The sequence below is a fragment of the Acromyrmex echinatior genome, chromosome 4, assembly GCF_024713525.1.
Source record: "Acromyrmex echinatior isolate Ae372 chromosome 4, ASM2471352v2, whole genome shotgun sequence".
Lineage (NCBI taxonomy): Eukaryota > Metazoa > Arthropoda > Insecta > Hymenoptera > Formicidae > Acromyrmex > Acromyrmex echinatior.
Window position 1 is genome coordinate 1,342,213 of NC_141855.1, and position 22,624 is coordinate 1,364,836.

At 34.1% G+C, this 22,624-nt stretch overlaps 2 protein-coding genes across 11 annotated transcripts in view; one reads left to right on the forward strand and one right to left on the reverse strand.

Annotated features, from left to right (window-relative positions):
* The window catches only part of LOC105147500 (putative RNA methyltransferase CG11342), a 32,917-nt gene that overhangs the window by 4,827 nt on the left and 5,466 nt on the right, over nt 1-22,624 (reverse strand). The window contains exons 1-3 of one of the 9 annotated variants that reach the window (XM_011058556.2): nt 19,337-19,475; nt 18,548-18,662; nt 18,262-18,430 (exon numbers count right to left, since the gene is read on the reverse strand). The exons of 1 other annotated variant lie outside the window; for it this stretch is intronic. The gene's annotated coding sequence lies outside the window, so the exon portion shown is untranslated. 7 more of the 9 variants (XM_087405948.1, XM_087405946.1, XM_011058555.2 and 4 more) reach the window with 7 other exon arrangements.
* The window catches only part of trbl (tribbles pseudokinase 2), a 28,540-nt gene continuing 25,774 nt past the window's right edge, over nt 19,859-22,624 (forward strand). Inside the window, exon 1 of one of the 2 annotated variants that reach the window (XM_011058560.2) lies at nt 19,859-20,054. The gene's annotated coding sequence lies outside the window, so the exon portion shown is untranslated. Of the gene's footprint in view, nt 20,055-20,775; nt 21,158-22,624 lie in introns of those variants that run through there. The other variant, XM_087405944.1, reaches the window with a different exon arrangement.

A 22,624-nucleotide genomic window follows, 5' to 3' on the forward strand; every position in this document is an offset into this window, starting at 1 on the left:
CCCGAGTAACGAAGAAATTGCACGCTCTTGCGTAACTGTTCTGTCGACGTTAGTCGTAATCGTCACATTTATATGCCGAGGAAAGGATATAACGTTTTGCCTAATTAGCACGCTCGATTACGGTACGATGGTAATTAGCCGAGTAATTCCGGACTTGTACAGCGATTTAACGCGGGATTTCTTGCGCGCGGGATAATGAGCGTCCCTATCGTCGATTGCAACAAATATCGTGACCTGCCTGTATGCATCTGCGCGCAAATTGCATCAGTGACATTGGCGTTAATATGGCCTCATTTGTGTCGCAGACGTGTGCAAGTTAGTTGGAAAACGATACCTTAGAAAAAAACGCCTCTCCAACGCCTCTCTTACTTGTTGCAAATTGAAGTGTCAATTGTTATCGTCATTATGCTAAAAATTACAGAAAGAAAACGAAAGAATGTGACGAGACTAATTTACATGTCTTTTTAAAAAATATATACGAAGTATACGAAAATAAATATCTTATAAATAACACAAAATTGATAAAAATAACGTTCAATATTACGTATTCGTGTAAAAAATATATTCCCAGAATGGTAATAAAAAATTTTATGATGGATATACAAAATAAATTTGCTAATGCTGAGCACATACGCGAGATGAATACTAATTGCTTTGTTGCGGTCTTTCGAAACGTAGAACATTTTGGTAAATCGTCCCACGGCACAGGACAATGAACTCATGTGTGTGTCATCATACGTGCCACATAAATGACGCGATCGCGATTAGTCATCTAATTTACATGGTCTTCGATTTCTCGAAAGGGAATGCCTAGAGGTATTCTGTTGTAACATTCTATCTTGGACAATGTGCGTAAACATCCTGAAACAATCCGTCTCACGAAAGAATAGTATAACGAGCCTAAATCTTCTTAACATGATTTTCGTGACGCTTCTACTGTCATCAATCTCCGAGACTTACCTATTCAAAATTCTCAAATTTCCAAAGGTACGGTCTATTTACAATCGTTTCGAAACAACCAAAGCGTAGAAAGTGGGCAGATGCACAATTCAGGTTTCCTTTTTTGACGAATAAAAATTCGAATCCCAAAAAGATTATATTCTAATAGGAATTTAACAATGCATGTAAATGACAAAGAGCTACTTATCCTCAATTTAATATCCTCGATTTGAAAACAGTATACAATAGTAGACAATTTGGGGTTCTAGATACTAAATATCACAAACGGAGATTTCTGTATGGAAAATACAAAACACAATCCAAACATCTGTGGATTACATGAAATTCCATATGCAAATTTGAGAAACAAAAATTTAAATTTGTGCGAATTTTAACAAATGTGGATAAAAATAAATAAAGATGCGAGAGATAGAAATAAATGAAAACTGAATAACACGGTAATGATGCACGTTAACATAAAGCTTCCAAAACCTATTAAATATAGATGTTTTAATGAACAAGTTTATTTGTAAAAGCTCTCGAGGAATGTGCTTCACAGTTTCATCTCAATAATAAAATGCACTTATATTTATTAATTAAACGAGTGTAATATTGTATATTATGGGCTTTCTATAATAAATTATAAGAAATTTATTGACCAATCATAGTTGCATATGAGAAGAATAATCAACTATGATTGGTCAATTTCTTACGGTTTAAGACTTAGGTAATGGCTTATTGCAGAAAGTCCGTTACACATATATTTATATTTATATATTATATATATATATATATATATATATATATATATATATACATATACAAAAATCAATATGACATTTATAACCCACTCCAATCCACGGTGTTGGTATTCCACATGCCAAAAAATTACAGTCTTCGCCCATTACAGTTTGTCGATAGTTAACATATTCTTTGACAAAGTCGAAGCTACGTGCACCTTTGGTAAGAAGAAAAAGGGTCAGAAAAAGGATAAAGCATGGCGCCTGATCGAACGACGGAAACCGGTCAATGGTACAGGGGAGGAGACAGCTGCAAGGACTTTTTTGCTCTACGATCTTTCCTTTCTCGCATTAAAATCGTGCCAGGGCAATGTCTGTTTCTTCAGAGCAGGTAAAATATATCCCGGAAGTCGGCCGTAAAGCAATCTGTTCCGTGTGCATCCGGCGCATTCATTCGGCCGCTTTTTCCAAGCCCATTCACAGTAAATCCGCTTTTTCCGGATTTTCGTGTTCTACGTCGTATAATGCGTGACAAACAGATCGACGCCGAGAGATCTCATCGGGAGATCTCTTCGACGACAACGACCGTGTCCCATATAAGCAGCCTCGAGAAAAACCAAGAGTGGTACGGTCTTATTTTGAAAAGTATTACCTCGAGAGAACCGACACGTGCGTGAATCTTTCGATTCTCCACACATTGATCGAACGTGAAATTAACCACAAGAACAACTTTATCCTGCATCCTTCCACTTGTTGAACAAAATAACGTTCTTTAATCTCCGACGATCGAAGCGGAAATACTGTCATTATCCGCCACCGAAGAACATAAAATTGTTCAGATAAAAAGACGTGTTAAAACTCAAAATGAATAAAATTCATGAAATTTCATTAAAATAAGTAATGCGTGCAAGAAATGTTACAAAACAATATTTATAAAAAATTCACTTGTAGAAAATAAACATTAATTAGCAATTTTATACTACGAATACATTTTGAGTCCTCTAAACAAAAAACTTTGCGTATTTTGATCTTTAAAACTTTTCTCAATTATACAAATATTTGTTGTACGTTCAAATAATCTAATTTTTCATTTTCATTTAGTTTTAAAATAATATAATATATTTTAATTATTATACACACATCTTTTTAAGTAAAATAATTTTGGTAAATATACGTCTATCTTATTCACCGTTAATAAATGCTATTAATGTTTACTTTCTGAAAATAAGGTTTTCTTAAAAGATATCTCTTCTATATAAACACTTTTAGCACTCACTGTATATGTTATTCGTAATGTTATTATTCTTAATTAACAGATTGAATTACAAAGGAGTAAAAATAAACGCTGCGTCTTTGCAGAGCTACTTATCTCTCGAATGCTGCACCGCACAAAGAGACGGCGTGAATTATCTACCTTCCTGTTTATGTTTCACCGAAAACATCAAGAGTAACGTTTATCGTTGTTTTACGTAAGAAAATTTCACAACATTAATTAATATCTAAATTACACTAAAATCAAAATTTTGTAAATGTAAATAATATTTTCTTGAACAGTACTAATAATTAGTAAACATTTCTTCATTGCAAATAAATATTTATTCAACAAAGAAAGTAATATTTGAATCAAATATTGTATATATGTTTATATTTAGTAAATATTTATTTGGAATAAGGAAATGTTTTACTTAGTACTATTCAAAAAAATATTACTTAGATTTAGGAAACTTTTTTTCAATGTATGGCATTGAATATTTTGCTAAAACGCGACTCCTTTCAGATTTACTTCGATTTTTCGTTAAGACAATACGTATTAATTATTTTTGCAATTTCAATAATAAACCTTTTGTGTATTGTAACAATTGTATTTTCAGCGTGTGTTTTGAGACTTGTGGCAGACGTTTCGACAATCAGAATTGAAATTCTGTCACAGAAACAGAAATTGTAGTTTAATTATAAAACAAACGTAAAATAATTGAGCTGACACTAGTTACGACTTTCTAGAACCATTTAGACATCTCCCTGGAATTTGTTTGTGCGAACGTTGCAGCGTGCCGGAAGCGGATCGTATAGCGGATGACGCAATTTCCGGGACGCAGCCTTAAGAATTCCAATTCATCACGGTATCGTCAAAATCCGTTTGCTCAGCCGCTTCCTTTATTTTCGTTGCTCGCTGTCAGTCATCAATCCGCGCAGCCGTTGTTCAACGTTCTCACTTTTATCGAAAAACGTGTGAGAACAATTCTGCATGTTTCAGCGCTTATCTTTACCGCTGTAATTCGACGCAATTCTTCATCGCCTTACTGATAAAAGCGTCGTACGCATTAATGGCGCCGTAGTTGACACTCTCACACTTGAGATTCAAGGTTTTCAAGTTATTATTTGTGTTGTTATTTCTCGATTATAACGGTTTTCCATTCAAACAAATCTTTATGTTTGAAAATCGGTATAAATTTAATTGCCTTTAAAAAGAAAAAATTATACGATCTGAAAATAAATTTTCTTGGACTATAAAAATAATTATGTAGGACGCTCAAACTGATTGACTAGATATCAAAATTTTTTATAGCATAAGTTTTCTATACAAATATTTCGATGAATTAACAAAATTATTGTTAGATCTGTATCTTTTTAAATAATTCTTTCCGCAAATTAGAAGTTCTTAAAAAAAATTAAAGATTCTTGGAATATCTTATTAAAGATATTTCATTAAATAATCCAGAAATATTTTACGAAAAATAAACAAAAATTTTTGAAAACATTCTCAAAAGATTGATGTGATGTGACTTTATTTGCGCAAATCGCACGTTTCTTTTATATACGCTTTAAGGACTTATCCTCATTATCGAGATAAAAATGTTTAATGAAGCTTTTACAGATAAACTGTAAAATTAAAGTGTTCTCACGCGTTTTCTTTTATTACGTTCCTCCTTGTTGATGAGAAGAAGATAAATTGCATTGTTTTCGCAGTAAAAAAATATTTCTGGAATCAATTTTACGATTGCGCTAACAGAATGTCGGTCGATCCGCGGCGAATTATATCAACGAGATCCGATCGTTGGCCTTCGGTTGTTCTCGATAAATCCTCGAACGTATTACGTACATACATTCAGCTTCGAGGGATTTAAACATTACAACTGGGTCATACAAGCAAGGATAAGCGTCGCGACGAAGATTTATGATTACATACGCACTGTAGTCGAGGAAAACCTCGAACGATGTCAAGTTCGATTCTTCATACTTGCCGGCATTCAATCAAGAACTTATTGCGAGAAATATTCGCTAGAACCTTCAAAGATATAAATAAAAATCGAATTGATTTAAAAAATTGATAAACTCTCTGTTGAAGATTTCATTTTGCTTCTTCTTTTTTATTCTCTATTCAGCTGAAAATTATTATTGAGTAACCTATGTAGAATATTTCAGAAATTAGGCACGTTTTATATATTCTTATGTCGTATCATAATTTAATATTATAGTATCTTTATTTATTATATTTAATATTATTGTTATATCTGTAATATCTAATATTATCGTGACGTTTCCGTTGAATCGATCATCGATCAGATAAAAACTAATCTTTCCGCGGGCAAAACTGTTATTTCCCATCGCTACATCGGCCGGTGATTAATTCTCAAACAAGAAATCATGAATTATTGTAATAATTGGCAAATTCGTGCGAATCAATCAGACTTAAAGACAAATCATATCCACGATTCGCACCATAAGTAGAAAGGCTCGAGGAATTTATGGAAATACGGTTGTCCATTTCTGCATTTTGTTGTTTATTATCTAGAATAATTTAAGCGTTTTACGTCAATGCACAAAAAAAATTTCAAAAAATCTTTTTATCTAAAATCGCATTTGTAGATATTAATTTATTTGATAAACATCCTTGTTCTTTTCTTCTATTTTTTTCTAGAAAAAAATCGTTAATTTATATTCGGAGTATATGAATGCGCGATTGTCGCGATAGTTCCTGAAGGACGCGATTGCGCCATTGCTCGAGTTGCGTTTCCGCTAGTACAATACAATGCGCGTGTGCGCTGCGTGCTCGCGTACAGTTGCGTTACATTAGCAGCTCTCGCTGCTTCGTCACACGCGGCCACACGTGTAAAAAATGACGCAAGCTTAGGCGTAAATGAGAGTAGCTTCTCACTTTGCCATGCAAATGCCATGATCTGCACGATGTCAGAACCCGCGTCAGAAAAACGTAGAATTCTAGAAGCAACAAATTTTTGTGATAAAAATTATGGAGATGCGGAAAATTCTAAATTAATTTATGTAAATATTTAATTATTTTCGCGGTCACTCTGGACACTTGCATGTGTTTCGATCTCTCGCTTCAATTTGTTGTTACTTCCATTCAACGATTGGAAATGTGATGAAAGGAGAGAGAAACAAAGGAAAAGAGAGATAGACATATTTTGTATTTTTATGAACGTTAGAGAAGTGTCTTATCAATTGATACTTCTCTTTCGTTGTTGAACGTAATCAATGCTGATTAATCATTAGCGGATCCAGAAATTTAATGTTAAATTTAATGTGCAAAGGTCATTAGCGCGAAAGAACTTTTTTAAGATCAAATATGAAAAGATAGAATAGTAAATTATTTAAATTATTATCTTGAAAAGGTATTATTTAAATATATAATTTATAAAACTTACTTTAATTTTTAATTATATTAACAAAAAAACAATAATGTAATAAAATTTTTGTTTTTTATACTGGAAGTTTTTTAAATTAAAACATATTTTTGATTCATCAAAATTATAATTAAGTACACTTCAAAAATATTAAAAATATATACAATTTTGTTATAAATATTTTTAAAAAAGAAAACTTTAAGTCCCCATAGTCCCAGTGTGATTAACGCTCATCAAGAAACGTACTTTCCTTCGTGGTTCACGTATCACAGTCGATATCTTTTTTATGGCCCTATGCTGACGTAATCGCGCCACGTATTGTGCGTAACATTGATACGTGCGCATATTCACGTAACCATGAATGTATCACAGTGTATGACACGCCGATCTGCTCCAAACGACGCCCACACTTCTACGTGGATCTTATCGTGCGTACACACGCAACACAGATGGTACGTTTGATTCACAAAGGAGTACGTCATACTCATTTCGGTATACGTCATTCTATTTTTTAAAGTGGAAATCACGGCGTCGCTGAGGTCATCGCGCTCTGCTGCATCACTCAGTCATTCTGTGAAATGTTGCAGTCATCGAGCTCTTGGTCTAGATTTCTCGCGCAATAAAACGAAATCGGAATAAATACGAACGTTTTAAAGGGAATGTGTCTCTGATTTATTTCCATTAACGTAAATTAACTTTAATTGATTTAGCCTCTTATCTTTTTAATTCTAAGCATTAGAAAAAAGTAAAGAATAAATTAAACCGAGATTAATGATTATATTGGTATGCATTGGGGATGCATTTTTGGCCAGTACTGTCAAATATAAAATAAAACTAATATTATCTATAAATTAAATACAAATGTATTGCCAATATTATACAGAGTATTCCGAAATTCTCAAATCAATATTTGCCAATAATTTACTGCTATAAATATAATATTAATCTATATTAGTAGAAACGGACCTTGGAAATAGGATTCTTGAAAAGTATCGCATACGTAAAATTGGGGAAATATTACAGTATACGTACTATCTTTTCAAGAATATATCTTGATCGGTTTCGATCTTTCAAACGACAGAAATCGTGAGATTATTTTGCATCAATAATAAAAAAAAAAAAGAAAAATCTTGCTCCAATGCCATGCAATGGAAGGAAATACAGGACTTTCGATATTATCAAATGTAGAAATAAATTTTCCTGAATGAAAAAAAATTGACTTTATGCAACGCAGCGGAGCAAAACAAGACCTTTAGCACAAAATTATTACAAAATCATACACACAATTTATTTCCAAGAATGTTAACGTTGTCACAACATTCGCGTTATCTATGTACATACTTTGTTATGACGAAGTTTCGTATGGCATTGCTCGATGTAATTTGCATTAATTAGATTAGTTAGTATTTTACCGTAAGCCAATCACTCGTTCCCATTTCAATTATAGAAAGAAAATAATTTCGCATGCATATTCGATAAATTCTCGCCTTTCACCGTTTCGATTTAAAGAATGCAGAGTTAAAGTCCATTAAACGCCTGGCGCTCGCACCCGCGCAATTAATCATTCACGAGTCTTTTCCACGCGAATTATCGCGAAACGTTTTTACATAATAAGTCGTAATCGAGACTGTCGCGAATGTCAGACGTCAACCGGAAATAAAGTAAACTGTATTTATCCCCTCGTACATACTTTTATCTTTTATCCTGCTTAATTACCCACATTTTATACTATCGTGCAACGTCTTCTTTAAATTAACGACTTCTTTAAATTAATTTCAGCATTAATATTAGCTACAAAGGTGTGACTTCCACGAGGATAAAAGCTCAAATATTATAACCACAGAGAAAATGAATGAATTATCTTTTTATTAGCGTCCCGTTTCATTAACTGCATCCTGTCCTCTCTATTTATTCCTATTGTTTACGCTTTGTATATCCTGTTCAGAATTAGTCGACGGTTTGTGTGAATGAGGAATAATAGCCTCTGCCGGTATTATACGGGTCGCAGCAGGTCGCCACACGGTCAGGTAAGAAGACTTTTTCACGAGCAAGATCTGGAAAAGGATATACGCATCCTGCCTGCGTTTTCTCGTGTTATTTTCGCCAGACAGCTGTTATGGAGACCGGACGTGAAAGAATGCTGTCGAGAAGAAATTACAACAAATTTCGTGTCATTTCGACTAAATCCCCTGTCGCAGTCACACGGAAAACATACGAATAAGAATTCTAAAAAAAATAGAACTGCTAGTAATGAACTCGTTATTAACAAACAATAACATATTACGTAAGAAAAATTTAAACTTATTTCGTAAGAGGCGTAAAAATTTGTTTTGCGTTTTTTATTTTTAGATTTTTTAGTTATTTATTTTTCTCGTTTAAATTATTAACTTATTTGTGTAGTATATTATATTATATATCATTAATATATCGTACATCGGATTTAACAGTTTTTCCAATTAATTTGATAAAAAGTTCTGTCCTGCATTAATCGCAAAATATTTCATTCAAATAATCTCAAATAATCGCTCGATCGCCATTGAAATTTACCGCATTCATCTACTTTTCACACATTATTCCGCAAATATAGGACATTATTTTTAGTTTTTCAGAATATATCGGACAAACACGTCAAGCCAGTGTTCTCCTCCATAGCTCGTTTATCTTGCTTCTACAACATTTCCTTCCATTATGTCGTTTCCGTGCGCTTGGCGTAGGAGGATCCATAACATCCTTTCTCGCCGACGAACTTCCTCGAGATCGTCTCGATTCGCAGGATGAAGAACGGATGTTTCTAAGCTAATTTCTCTCTCTCTTTCTTTCTTTCTCTTTCTCTTCTTCATCTTGAAGCATCCGAGGCGTAAAATGAAACAGTCGACGAACCGGTTCAAGAATTTTTCGTCAGTTCTTCGTCCCGGACTTGAGACCGGTATCTCTGCAAAAGTGCAACGCGTAGGCAGACAGTCGGTTCTATGCGTCGCGCAAATTTGCATTTCGCAAATCGCATGCGACGCGCGTTCCACGCAAGGCTAGCTCGCTATTCGTCGCACAAGAACGCAAAGTCCGGCTCAATTGTACAAGGTGTACAGCGCAAAATGCCGAGTCGGCGTCGAGTTTAGATTTTTATATAAACTCACCAGATTCCATTACGCGAGTTGATATTCACGTAACGCGAACGTGTCAGCGTATTATATTCACATGCAAACTTTTTGTTAGTACATAAAGAAACGTCGTTGAAAATTCTAATTTTTTTAAACGAAACTGCTTTTGCCCTTTTTAGATACAATAATGATAGTAGGATAAAATTATATTAAAAAGACATAGAAACTAAAATTTTCGTGGGTGTTTTTTAACGTGATTACAGATAATGAAGAACTCTTTATAGGAAAACAATGATATTTAAAAAAGTTTATTATCATGAGATTATTATCAATGTCGCACTTAGATGATTGAAAAATATCTAGATAAAGATAAGAAAATTATATCTTAGATAAAATAAATGTGATTTGCTAACACTTCTTTTATTTAAAATAAAGATGGATAATAATCATGCAGAAGATACTTTAATAATATTTGCAATTTTTATCAAGCAAATCCGTCAGACCTTAATTGGAATCAAGCATATTGGAAGAAATCTCAACGTATTCGGATAGAGGACAGGGCTTCTGTGAAGGTCGATTCGCTGTATCGACGTGTCCTTCGTAAGAAAAGTCGCGAGTATCACGGTGAATGAACGTTGCCTTCATTGTCGGATTTCGCAATCTCCACGTCGCCGCACTTCGATGGAGGCTGTAGCTCCCGAGATCTTGAGATCTTGACGACCATAATACGTTTGTAACCTTTTATAAAACGCGCGCATAAAAAGAGAGAGCTCTACAGATCTGCTCTTCCACGTTTAACGTTTTTCTTTTTTCTTTTTTTTTTTTTAAGAAAATCGTATTTATTTTAATTTTTTTTGTTGAGAGTTTTTAGAACGTTATGCGTCAAATAGTTTCTTGTGTTCAAAAAATTTTTTATAACAGCATTTATCACAATTTATTTTTTGCTTTAGGTAGTCCTTTAAAATGAATTTATTTGATTTTAATAACTTAATATTTATCAGAGATATGATTTTTTTTTTTATATACTGAGACTTGCACATTCCACAAGATGAAAAGGTAAAATCGAAAATGCAAATACAATATAAGATATCTTGAAACAAGCAAAACTATTATGGCAATTAAAAATTAACATTAAAAAATTTGCAACCGACTTTTCATATATCGTAGACTTTTGTTTTTCGACACAAAATATTAAATTAAATTTATCTCACGGCAGATGCTAATTAAAAATAAATTTTTAAGAATCATTTCTTGTAATCAATTTACACGCTATACCTTTTCACATACGAATTAACGGATCTCCGAAATTAATCGATGCAAAGTTCCGTATCTACAAAGAATAACTCCTCGGTTTCTTAACTGACAAGCTGAATAATGAGCGAAGATTGGAGTCGTGTCTTCCCGCATGCGAAAGATAGTAGGCTTCTCTATCGAAGGAAGTAGCGCGTAATTTTGTGCCGGTAGGACGCGACTTCCGCATTTCGGTTCCTGTTTGCGACGGCACAAGGAGTTCCATATCGAGGGCAGATAACAGTCCCTGGTCCCTGGTATGCATGTGACTACTTCGTGACAGTAATTCTCAACATGGTGATTCTCCGCGAAAACGCGTGATTCGCCAAAATACGATTACGAGAAATCTTTAATTATCTCTCGTTAATGCACAATGTTAATGCAAAATTTTTATTTTTAATTGCTATTTTGATATCTAATGTACATATTGTATGTTTATATATGAGTACAATATTACTTCATCTTTTCGAAACTATCATTTCGAAACAAATTAACTTAAAAGTATATATAATCACAAAGATTAAAAATAAAGAACTCTTTCAAGAATCTAATAAAAATAATATTGACAAAAAAATATTTCATTAAGTTGTGTAATTTTATTATCTCAAGCTATCATCTTAAGCTAATTCCTATTAATTCTCAAACGTCACAGTGAAACGTCACTATGATAACGCATTGAGTACAATCTTCATCAGTTACTTACTAACTTTTATCAAAATATATTTAATATATTGTAAAAAAATTCTTCAATTAAAATACCAGACATTAGGAAACATGATTGATATCAAACAAATATATGTATTTTTATTAATAAAAAAAGTTATAAACAATGGAAAAAGCATTGAGAAAGTATTTAAAAGAGAGAGAGAGAGAGAGAGAGAGTATGCTTTAAAAAAATGTTTAAGATTAAATTGAGAAAAAATAAAAATATAATGCTGGAGTTAAAAATTAGTTTTTTCTTCTAGCTAAAAACAATAAAGATAACTATCGGAAAATGTTCAGAAATTTATACGAGATCAGTTCCAATTTAATAAAGAACAATAAAATGAATAAGAAAAATTGTGTAATATTAAATATAAATCTCTCTTTTTCTCTTCCTCCGCTTCCTTCAATATATTTACGTAATATTCTGAAAAATATTAACAAAAAAAGTAACTTTTTCTTTTCGTTTAATTGGAGAAAAAATATAATATTTTAGGTTTCCTATAAATAAATATCAAATTAATTAAAAGACTAGCACGAATAAAACTGATGTAATAAAATGTACATTACAATCATGTACTCTCATAAATATCTCTCGTTAAATATCGATCAATCATCGATAAAAGAACAGCATTGCTTAAATTATTGATATAATTCCATGATTTCGAAAAAATAGCTAAACTAATCATCAGCTGATTAAGCTGTACACAAGAAGCGATGAGTAATAATAGTCTATGATTATCGACATCCGGTTTCTTGGCGAAACGATAGTTTCACGAGCGGCAACATAAAATGAGACAATTTTCCACGATTGCATTCCCCCGACTGTTTATTGCACATCACGGAATCACTGGACTGTGCCATAATGGAAAGTTACATTAAATCGTGCAATATATTATGAAGACAGCGTGACGGTGCATGCGATTCACAAAAGGTAGTGCTTGCACGCTTGCACAGAAAAGCTTCGATCACTGCAACTGATCACCTCTCTGATTAAGCGAGATTACAAGAAGTCCGTTTCACATGCGTATCTTGAAGTGACAGCGTGTAAGGTGAAATGGAACATTCGATTTATCATCGAGTAAGTGGGTCAATATATAATCATTCTTAACAATATAAATTAATCCTTATTAGTGAATATATAATTTGTGCAAATATAATTGTTGAGAAGTTATAAAAAGGTGTAAATATATAATAATCTTATTATGAAAAAATATCAAAGTACCAATGTAATTATGTTCAATATATTTAGAAACGTTCGTAAATATGAATTTCAAAACCGCAAAATTATTATTGTCTTATTCGTTACATTTATGTGTATTACTTATTACACATTGCGTCGAAACAATTGAGTCTATCACGTAATCTCCTTTCGTTTCTAAAATAAAGGAAATAATTTTTCTTACAAATGCATCGATACAAATTGATGGACATCTCGCAATCAACAATAAATTTTCTCATTTATATTAATAATGTGACATTTGCATCATCGGCATTGACACATGTTTATATATTTATGTCTTGTTTATTACGAGATGATGTAATTTAATAAGAATAATGTCCTATCGTTTCCTTTCCGGTAAACTTAATCTCGCTGTTGAAAAAATGATTAAAATGAGAAAAAATGTGTAAAGAATAAATTCTAAAATAATGAAAAAATGATAAAATATAAGATACTATTACTTATATATTTCATCACTGTGCTATTTTAAAAGTCAAAATTTTGTCAAATGATAACACATCTCTTCTATTATTGTGTCAGATCAGTTTTATTTAAACAATCGAACAAAAATCGTTTCTTTGAAGATGAATATGATATTTCGACACATATATATTTCTCGTTTTATTTTTAACCATTTTTTTATTCAAATTCGCGAATTTTTATCATATACAACAAGAGGAATTGTGTGTGTGAATATTTAATAAATCTGAAACTTCAAGGTTTTAAAAAGTCTGACAGAAAATAATATTGAAATATATCTGCCAAAGTGCTAAAATTAGTTACGAAAACTATTGCTTTTTTTAATCGTCGATTATTATATAACTAATTTGAAAAAGTTAAATTTTTCTTACCGAAAATATATCTCGCGTAAAATAGAAAGGAACGCATTCTCTCCTTGAAAATTATGCTTTTTGCGAGTCTTGTTTAAAAAATTATTAAACTATTATGTCCCAATGAATCCGTCACTTGGAGGAATTGAAAATATTGAATTGATTAGAAAAAATGTTCACAGCACGTGCGAGATAGGCGAAGGGATCTTCGTATTCCCTCACTAATCTCTTCCATTGTTTTCTAATCAGTGAACAGGATTCCGCATATTTCTCGATGACTAACTTATACGTAGTCACGACACGTAAATAACCACTGATAGAATCGTTCGAGAATCAAGGTATTGCATGCATGATAGCGATGACATCCGTCAGCTCATCATTTAGTTATTACCGAAAATTTTTATCAGTACGTTGGATGATGCAACTATTTGCATAATTTAAGCAAAGACGTAATATTATATTTCAAAACCAGATTCTTTGATGTCGAGAGAAGAAATGAAGCAAGAATATTAATATTAATGCCTAAAATTAATTTATCATAAAATAATTCCTATTATTTATGGATTTTCAATATATACGAACACAATTTGACGTAAAGAAAGTTGATAAAGGAATGAATCGTCTGAAGTTAAATCTTATATGTTCGCACGCCCAAGTCAATCATCAATTAAGGATCTATATTAAGTAGGCGAAACTACAGTATACCGGAAATCGTCTGGACACGCCAAAACACAGTTAATAATTACTATCTTGCTATCTTTTAATCAACTATTTAATTAATCAACTAGTTCATTAATATCATTCTAAACAGAATTTGAACTTAAAATTTATTCTAAAAAAATTATCCCTTAATTAATAATAGAAAATTATCAATTAACTTCGTTAGTTGATAATTTTCTATTATTAAAAAGTGTTACGAAGCGACGCATTAAAATCCTATTAAAGAAGAAGCAAATATTTCGCAAATTTAAAACATTTCGAGACTGTGTTGCGCAATTAATTCGCAAACTCGCGAAATACGCAGAAATAGATACATTAATTACGTAACCAAGAACAAATTTTATTTTCGAATAAATTTCGTCCGATAGTATAAACTGCTAATCAAAAGCCGTCAACGGCGCAACTGGAGTCAGTCGCGTATCAATTTCATGATGAAATATCCGCATAAATGACAACGAGTATGGAAAGATCGTGGAATATTTAAATATCTTATTAAAAATGCTGACACCATGCGCATGGTAAAGGATATCGTGGTGTCGTCATTCCTCCTGAAGATAAAACAGAACCAGTTCTGAATTCTGTGAATTATTGCTCGACGATAATTTCGGCTTTGTTCTGAACACGGGATAAAGATAATCATTATTTTACATGTAGAAGTATTTTCATCACTTATTAAAGAAAACAAAAGAAATTCCTCAGATTCCTCAAATATTTATTTTGGGCATTACTTTAACTACATCATTATTTACTTTTTGTCACTTCAAATCAAATTATCTAAATTTGAATCAATGATCTAATTTAGATAATTTAAGATTAATTAAAGAGAACTATAAAGGGTGTTTTTTTAAGCCCGATGGATTTTTTTAAGCCCGATAGATTTTTTTAAGCCCGATAGAACTTAAAATTGTACTAAAAACTAACACAAAAATTAAATTATAATCAAAAAATTTTTTTTAGAAAGATCAATGCATGGCATTAACATTTGAAAATGATTTCGGGCATATGGCCACCGCGGCTGTTTAATTTAATTTTTTGTTTTATTTTTTACAATTTCAAGTTCTATCGGGCTTAAAAAAACACCCTTTACAATAAAGGAACATATAGCCAAAGAGGTTTTTGTACATACAAATATTATGTGTTAATGTATTAATTCGAAATATATCACTTTATCTCTAAAAAAACCTAAAAATCTTTATCTCTAAAAATCTTTAGCTGTGACTATATATTCCTTCATTGTATATTTATATTTTTTAGCCACTTTCAAAAAGTTTAAATTAAAGAGAACTGACTATGATTACAAAATTTAATAGTGTCTTAATCTCAAATCCAACTCTAATCTCAAGAAGTCTACCGTATGTTATCCATTTGATCTTGATTTTGAAAATCATAATCAATAATTGGTTGGTAATCAACAATTGTCACGTGTATGATGAAAGAATGAGACTCTGCGCACTATGAAAGGAATATTACAACTAAATGTTAAACATCAGAAAAATAAAAAAAATAGGAATAAATAATTAAACGTAACACACAATGGATTCACAAAATATAAAACATATTTATATCTATCACGTTAAGGCCTGACATATGCAATTTTTATGTCTTCGGAAAGTTGAGGCAGAAAACTGAAATATTGTATAAGCAATCAATTTAGTGTATAATCATGTATTGTGCATGATTGCGTATAACGAAATATCTTCCATTCTCATCTTCCTCCTTTAGAGAATTGCAAAATTGCAAATAAATGGCAAAGACATTGCTGAGGACAAAAGTAAAAATGTCCCGATATAAATTTTCCCCAAGTGGATCTGGATAAGAGCGGAAATATCTCGATTGGACGAGGCTACCATATTCTTCAAGCGTTTTCAAACTATTCATGCACTTTTGTTAATCGTACCGTTATTATTATTGCAAAAACAAATATTGCGATAATGTCGACGGTGTCCGGCGTTGTCGAAACGCGACGGCAATAACGGCGGCGACGATAACGCGCGCGCGAATCACGCGGACTTTCCGTATCCCGTCCCTCTCGTAAAACGGCCGTCGTATTGCGACAAGCCACGCGGCGCATATAATTTACGGAGCATATCGATCGGGCCGTGATCCTCTTTCTTCGTGCTTTATCGCGCTTGCTCCGCGTTCGCGCGCGTTCCAGCTGATCTTCGCTGTGCCGGCGGCACCCATGTATGCAGAATGGTGTGCGAGATGAAAAAAAAGGTGGCCCCGGATTGACCAATATCCGGCGGCGGCCGGAACGCAGGGGATACGTTTGGAAACGAAGGCCTGGCCTGACTCGAACATGATCCAAGCGCCACGCAATCGTGGCCTTATCTGCTCCGTTTCTCCCCCCCCTCCCCCCTCTCTCTCTCTCTCTCTCTCTCTTACACATTAGCAAAATTGTAGCATGCTTGAAATTCTAAATTGTCTACGTGCAACTTTTATTTTCTTTCTACATAAATATTTCTTTTTCAATATTGTTTTGTATAAAAAAACAATGTTTCCTTCTATTATTACATGATCACTTTGATTACTTTGTACTGGTGTTTCTGCGCTTGAGGGGACTTGTCCCAGAGCGTTTAATAAATGATGCTTCTCTCTCTTTCTCTCTCTCTCTCTCTCCCTCTTTCATTTCGAAATATAAGCGAGTACGGCTATATACATGTCCACGACACTTAAGAGTCAGTTTGCGTGTACGCTTCGGTGTGTGTGTACGAAATATATATTATAGAATATACACAAATCGACAATTTAGTGCGTACCTGTAGACACATTTTAAAGCTAATTGTCAATTTTAGAAAATGAATTTGATTATCCTAAAGTTTTTAAAATTTAAACCATGTTGTAATGTCCGTGTTGCAATTACTTTAATCATGTTTTATAAAAGCTTTATACTTCTCTGGCAAATATTCGTACATAATTAATATGAAAGTGTATTTTGTAATATTACATTGTTTCTTTTTTCATTTATAATTCATTTTGCAGAATACTTTTGTTATGTTGAATATAAAAAATACATAAAATAACACATTGCTTTATGTAAAAACGGTTAACTCGTATTTGGAATCTTAAATATAAACCCACAAATCTACGCTCCTGAAATGATTTTTTAAATCTTCCAAGTAATGGTTTGTAAATCATTTTCCAACATTTTTCTGATGTCATATTCTCCCGTTAATACATTTTTAAAGTCTCATTGCGAAAGAAATCATATAGAATTACGTAAGCAACAAGTGCAAAAATTACTTTACAAAAAAGTACATGCATTTCCGCTGTAAATCATGCGATTTTTACACTTGTCGCTCGTATGATTTTATATCCTTTTTTTTCTACAGTGTGGGAGACCCGTCACGGTCATACGTGGGTGAAATTGCATGCCCTTATACGCGCAATTGTTTAAAGCGTGCCACCCGCGCGCAACGAGAAACGTTAAGGTAGGTCAAGGGCGCGTTACACCGGACGAGTCTCTCGCGAGATCTCACTTGTTTGGAGGATGCACGTAAATTTTTAAGATCTTCTCTCAATCTTACCATTTTTCCACATTAAAAAATCATCCCGCATAGATATTCAAAATAAATCGAATCCAAATTCTTGCTAATTATATAAATATAATTTGCGATCTCGATAAAGATAACTGTAATATTTGAGAGTAAATAATTAATTAAGATAAATAATAAATAATAATAATAAATTAATAATAATAAATAATTAATAAATGATTAAGACAACTTTAATGTTTGTGTTGAAAGTAGAGTAGTCTTAAGGAATTTTCTTTTTATGATTAATAATCATTTTAAAATTGATTGAGAAAGATATTATTTTCTTTGTTATTTTTAATTTATTTTTTATTATATTCATATGCATGTAATAAGACTCAATGTCAGAGTTAAAAAAAATTTTTTTTCGTTCATTTACAAATATTCTATATAAACAATATATTTTATTTTTGTGAGTGAATGAAATAAAGATTTGATTCTCACTTAGAGAGAGTTTATTTCAATAATCCCATAAATAGAATTAAAAACAAATGAAATGAAATAAATTATGAAATAAATTATGGATCATATTCGGCTCAGGTACCTTATATGTTAAAACAGTTGATAAGGTTGATACGACCGCGTGTCGCGATTCGAAGAGTCCACGTATTGTATTTACACATGTCGAAGGAGACGACCAGTAGCGTCTCTCGCGACCGGATGCCTCTGATCATACTTTATCCTTTTCGCGTAGATCGGCGTGTTTGCTTCCTCTGTACAAGAAAGATACAGATAAGATACGCGTATCTCTTACGTACCTTGATGTTATTATTAGGCATCTGTCGCTTCTGCGAATATTGGCTTTCCCAATTTCAACCAGCCGTTCTTACGACAACGATCAGCCGCGTGCGCAATCGTAATACGTGTGGCCGCAACGCGTGATGTAACACTGTTCCCGTTTCCGGCGATTCAAGACACACTTCTGCATCCCATCATCTCATTGACCTCCGAAAAGATGACAAGTTTGAAATGGGAACATTGTTATGCAGGCATTCCACACGTGTGTTACTTTTATTAACTCAATAATTTATAAACACATCTTAAGATCTGTCGGATTAAATTGATTGCAAACACACAGGTTACTATGAGCGCTTTAATACTTCTAGCAAGTATTAAATACCTTCAGTTGCTTCAATTTAAAAAAATAAAAAATAAAAAAACAAAATCGCCTTATAGGAGATCCATCTATTCGCGTTGCTTGCACTCTTGACACTCGACACCTTCGCTTTCTCTCTTTTTAAGGCAAAATATGTATCTATCTCATTTTAAGTGCAAAAATATTTGAGAATTTAATGCAACGCGAACAGAGCTTGGTGCATTAAAATATTAAAAATGTATCTTACACAAATTCATTACAAACATTATTATTAGCACGTTAATTGTCTAATGTGTTGGACGACTGTCACGACATGTGTTGGAGTGACTTCTAAAAAAAAATCAATAACGCATGAATTTAGCTCTCAATCGCTTCAGTTTTGAAACAAACTTAAAAAGTGGAAAATCACCTTGATAGGTGCAGTAAAACCTTTCATACGCACTGTACTTGCATTCAGATATCCAATATCGTTCAATCGAATTAGAAGAAAGAATCGCGATATCGATATATCTAGTGTACATACCGTTCGATACAGGATATTGATACCGGGTGAAGTAAAATCGAACAAACACAAACGGTTGCAGAAAAGACAGGATCCATGCGCGGCCTCGCCGGAACTGCCGGGAGGACCGATGTTAGCCGAAGGCGCGCGTTCGCGTCTTTCCGTCCAGCTACGGCGCGGCCGAAGATCGCCGAAGTGCCGCTGCGCTCCCGGAGTCCCGGACAGTTACGTTCGCGTTCGCTCGTCCATCAGCTCGCAGTTGTCAGCTGTACAATGGCGACGTTAGTTCGTGTTCGCTTTTTCTGCTGCCGCCGTCGTTTCTGAGCGGTGGGCCGGCCCAAACGTTGGACCGTCCGTTGCGCGGATACCACGAGTCTCTCGCGCACGCTCTCTCTTTCTTTGTCTCTCTCTCTTTCTCTCTCTCTGTCTCTCTCTTAAGTCTCGTCCCCGAGAGCTCATCGCGGAGACAAGTATCAACGGCCGCGTTTCGGAAACGAAAGCAGCGAACCAACGCGTCGCGTCTTCGTCGTCGTGACGCAGCCGACGAGAAGTGAGCGAAGAAGAAAAAGAGAAAGAAGAAGAAGAAGAAGACGAAGACGACTCCGAAGTCGATCGTAGCGATTAAGCTCGATCGCGGTGTCGCTCTCGCGGACGTCCAATCGTCTTAATCAACCTACCTACCCCACCGATTCAGGAACGACGCACGGCGACAATTACGAAGGAAAATAAAAACACGAAGGTAAAGTTCTGTCTCCGTACGTCGATGAGGGGGGGGAAAAAAAAAACAAAAAAAGAAATGCTCGAAAGAGAGTCGAGTGTGTGCAACCTACCCCCTGACTCGCAGGAAACGCGCTATCGACCGTGGAATACTACCGAGGGGGATGCCTTCGCGTTTCGCGGGGTGGAAAACGACGACGAACAGCGCGACACCCTCCCCCCCCTCCCCCTCCTCCAAGTGCTTGTGTGTACGTCGTCGTCGTCGTTGTCTAACCGCGCGTGTATGATCTCGCATGACTCCAGTGCAAAGTGCAGTGCTGCCTATTTGCATCGACGCTATTATCGCGAACGTCTGTTTCGTCGCTTCCGATGTATCTGCCGATCGCGACGATTGATCCGAGCCTTATTTTCGAAAAATATCGTATACGAAAGTACTGGGAAAATCTGTAATATTACATGACGTACTCTCTAAATTCTTTGGAGTAGAATCTCACTTTAAAGAATGAACATTAAATAGGTCTTGAAAAAGCGCGAAGCTCAAGCCTTTAAAGTAACCAATCACAGAGTCTATTTATTTTCCTCACAACTGTGATTAATTAATTCCTTAGGCTTTCAGGCTTAGTCGTTTTACGCCTTCAAATCTCATGGGACGCCACTTTAAAGACTGAAAATTGAGCCTGACTCTTTTTCAACACCGGCTCAATTTTCAGTCTTTAAAGTGGCGTCTACAATGAGATTTTAAGACGTAAAATGACTGAGCCTGAAATTCTAAGGAATTAATTAATCACAGTTATGAGGAAAATAATAGATTGTTAATTGTAATTGGTTAATTCCTTACGGCTTAAGCTTCAAATTTACGCCCTAAATCTCTCTCATGGTAGACGCCACTGAAGAGTGAGATTAAGTAAAAGTTTAAGAGAGCACGCTGTAATATTTTCGTACATTTCGCCTATTCCGCGGCTCGTTAAATTTTTTTTCCGCGTGAAATGACAGTTACGAGTACGACTCTACCGTCGTCGCGCTACTTTCGCGCGTCCGTGGCATCGAAAACTAATTAAATGACGGAACTGCAACAGTTCCAGTTCCCGGGAAAGTATTTACCAGACTAATAAGCGAACAACAATAGTAATTTACAACAATCATTGTTTGATTAACTCATACAGCACAAATCGTTCCAATGATATTGCAATAACGTTACAAACGTTGCAGCAATGTTGCTGCAAGAGTCCGTGACGTATAGGAAGCAAAGCTAATATTACACATTATTGTGACTCCTTATCATTGACGTTATAAATTAAATCAAAGTATAAATTATCAAAGGATAATTATGCCGGTTAATATCACAATTCAATGTGCATCGCTAATTTTATTAATTTAAATTGTACGTTGAAATATTTCCGGGAAGTATTTCAGAAAGTCGATCGTTGGTCGATAAAAAGTTAAAGTCATTCTCTCGTTGAATATTAATTCCACAAATAATGAATCGCAATCATTTCCTGATAAGACTCGGAAGTATGATGTCATTAGAAAAACCGAGAAATTCGTATCAATTCGAATGTGCTGTTAAGTACACGTTTATGTGAAATTACGCTTATTAAGTATATTAGAATAAGAATTATCTCTTGAAACTTTTATCAAGTTTCTCACTTGAAAGACTCTCGAGCCTTCGGTCGAGATCCTTTGGCTTTCGTTTAGGAAATATTTGGGTTTGCAACCTTGACGTTTGTCGCACAGGTAATGTTATTTTTTTCTCCTTCCGTTGTTTATTTCCACTGATTGTGAGTCAGCGTACGCTCGCGCTGAATGAGCGTGTTTACGTTGAACGAGCGATTTGACGCATTAAAACCAGTACGATCGCAAGCGAGTTTACATTCCGTGAGACACCACCGGCGATATGCAAACAATCTGTTTGTTCCCGACAAAAGGGACGTGACAGCTGATGCGAGATCCATCTTTCTCAATCTTTTAACGAATTCGATTGGATACACTCGGTGCGTACAGACTTCTGTGTAATAGCGTTTTCGGCCCGATCGGGTTTGCACTACTTGGGTTGAATTAATGACGTTGTCGTGCTCTCCTATTATATGATAGAGCGTGTAACGTCAAGCAATAGCAAAGTATTTTCCAACTCAGTTGGTGCAAACACTACTAGTATACTAACTACTAGATTCCTAACTTTTGAAAGAGTAACTTCCAATTTTTATGTGTCCAATATTTACGTGTGCGGAGATGCTTGTATATGAGTTAGCAGTCTCTCTCTTCCTCTCCTGATGAATTTCCGACGCACAAAGATCACAGTACTAAGAATTAAAGAGTCTAGTGGTATATACAATACAGCAGTCGGTCGTAATACTGATGCACATTAAGGACGTATGCAAGTTGACGTAAAAATGTGTGTTTAATGTAAATAAAAACCGGGTTAAACCGTGAAGTCCGTCTTTCTCACCACACACTTTATTGTGTTGTTACATAAAACGTGTATTCCAAATATTTGTATTTCATTTTTACACTCAGATTAAATCAGGGTATAACGATTTTAATATGCATCAGATACCCAGTTTTAATGTTAATTATTTTTACATTTCTCCAAGT